This window comes from Gadus chalcogrammus, chromosome 10 (genome assembly GCF_026213295.1).
Source record: "Gadus chalcogrammus isolate NIFS_2021 chromosome 10, NIFS_Gcha_1.0, whole genome shotgun sequence".
Lineage (NCBI taxonomy): Eukaryota > Metazoa > Chordata > Actinopteri > Gadiformes > Gadidae > Gadus > Gadus chalcogrammus.
This window is the reverse complement of record NC_079421.1, coordinates 17,344,056-17,346,555: the sequence shown is the minus strand read 5'-3', so window position 1 is coordinate 17,346,555 and position 2,500 is coordinate 17,344,056. Positions and strand designations below refer to the sequence as shown.

The window sequence follows — 2,500 nt, the reverse complement described above, 5'->3', positions numbered from 1 at the left end:
TATACAAACTCTAAGGTATTTCAATCTGACCAAATGTGGTGGCCAAGTGTGTAACATAGTGCTCTTGTTGACGGTCCTGATTATTAAGAGAGCCTTTACAAATCCTAAGTATTAATAACCTAAAATAATCTGATACATTAATTCAATCATATTTAGGTAACATCCACCACCCTGTGATATGAAGGTTATAGTCATTGCACTTAATGGAAGGTTTAGCAACATGACAACGTGAATTATAAATAAGAAGAATTATTTTTCTGGCAATACAAAGTGACAGACACAGATACTTAATGGAATTAATGGATGCATGTTACTGCATATTATCTGCTGCTTTTTATATATTTGTATGATGAATTAAAGCAGCAATCTACTGCATGGGACAAACAAACAGTGAATATAGTGAATATATATTTTGGGAATAAAATATGAATCCTGACCTGATTTAAGCAGAATTGTCCCCTAGTCTCCACAACTCAGCTATAGGGACTGGGTTTGTTGTGGCAACAACAAGATAAACATGGCTGGACAGTTGTTAGGGGGGTTTAGCAACATGACAACGTGAATTATAAATAAGAAGAATTATTTTTCTGGCAATACAAAGTGACAGACACAAACCTGCATAAATATAAGTCCTTAAAACATTAAATCCTAATTATAAAGTTTGGGCAAGTCTAGCAACATCCATCAAACAGCTAATCCTACCTGGGTGTTGTTGAATATATTTTGGCGGTTGAGCCCCTTAATGGACAGCAGGGGGCAGCGTTTTAGGAAGGCCATCACACTGACTGAATGAATAAACTTTCTGACCAGTCTTAAATGAATTGTTGTTGGTTTATTTCACTTCCCCTGCAAATGTTGCAGCTTCTACCACACGTATTCGCTCTAGAATGAAAAAAGGTGTAGACCAAGGCACAGGTCTTTGGTGTTTATACCAACACACACAAGCACTAACACCAATACAAAAACGCATGCAGGCTAAGGTGCACGGGGCTAGCCACACCTATACCACAGACCAAACAGGCAAATTAACACAATAGGATTTAAACATTCCGGCCTCTGACAGAGAGGCCATTCGGATCAGATCAGATCCAGGTATGTGTGTTTGTGTGTGTGTGTGTGTGTGTGTGTGTGTGTGTGTGTGTGTGTGTGTGTGTGTGTGTGTGTGTGTGTGTGTGTGTGTGTGTGTGTGTGTGTGTGTGTGTGTGTGCATTGTGTGTGTGTGTGTGCAATGTAAAATATACCCTAGCCAGGATAAGGCACCCCATTTAAAACACATTCTACGTCTATACTATACATTTGACTGATTTCCAGGTATTCCATCCACCAGCAGTTTCCCTTCACTGTAACTGTTTCATCTCTTCTCTAATCCTCTGACGGATTTCATTCTCTTTCTGCACCCCCCCTCTCCCCTCTTCCCCGTTCCTTTTCTCTGTACCCAATTTGTTTCTATGAAACTTCCCATCCATTCTGCCTACGGAGCTCTGAATAGGGGAGCTGCCTACAGGCTCATCCATGCTGTTGTGGTCTACAGGTACAGAACACAGGAAGGTCTGAGGGAAGGCACATCACAGCAAGGACTGCAGCATTCGGTTGGGGCTCACGATAGGAGATGTGGGGCCCACCCAGATTACGAAACAATCTGTGTTGGTCATCTGAATGACAGAATTCAGGGCCCTCGTTGATTGGCTAAACAAAGTGCCTCCAGAGGTGACTCATAGGCCTAATCCTGTAAACACCTCCCACTAATTCAAGACAACCCTCGGATTGTTGCAAAACAGTTTGCTGAGACTTTTTGGGAGGGATTTATGGTAACGGATATTAGCTACAAAATCTAAAATAACCCACAACCGTCTTGGGCTCATCTCTGGTGAGCACTCCTTCATCACAAGGGCGTCCTGCCAGGAAGTGGAAAGCTCAGACCTCTGCATTAAGTACTCTGTTCCATTCAATCTAGTAAGTGACATGTGTGGTGTATTTACCCCGAGTTCACCAGGAACACACTGCTGTTTCCGACTTAGCACATGGAGTTTAGGAAAGACATGCCATTAGGTGATTGTGTTGTGGGAGATGTTTTTAAGGTACTCCAAGTTTATTAAGGATATATATATATATATATAGAGAGAGAGAGAGAGAGAGAGAGAGAGAGAGAGAGAGAGAGAGAGAGAGAGAGAGAGAGAGAGAGAGAGAGAGAGAGAGAGAGAGAGAGAGAGAGAGAGAGAGAGAGAGAGAGAGAGAGAGAGAGAGAGAGAGAGAGATAGCTAGAGAGTGCACATACCACACACACAAAGTGTATTAAAGGTAGTGCTTTTCTAATTTCATCGTTTGCGTTGGTTTGTGTACTTGTTTATATACCTATTTTATACAAAAACAATAATACAAACCAACACAAAGGACACAATCCCAGACACACAGTGTATTTAAAAATCTAAAGGTAGTGATTTTCTAATTCCATGCTGACAAAAAGACAGGCCAAAGAGCATTTACCTAATGGGTTATAGAA

The 2,500-nt window shown here is 41.3% G+C and overlaps 1 protein-coding gene across 3 annotated transcripts in view; it reads right to left on the bottom strand.

Annotated features, from left to right (window-relative positions):
- Positions 1-2,500, bottom strand: part of dlg3 (discs, large homolog 3 (Drosophila)) — a 74,170-nt gene that overhangs the window by 65,088 nt on the left and 6,582 nt on the right. The gene's annotated exons all lie outside the window — the stretch shown is intronic.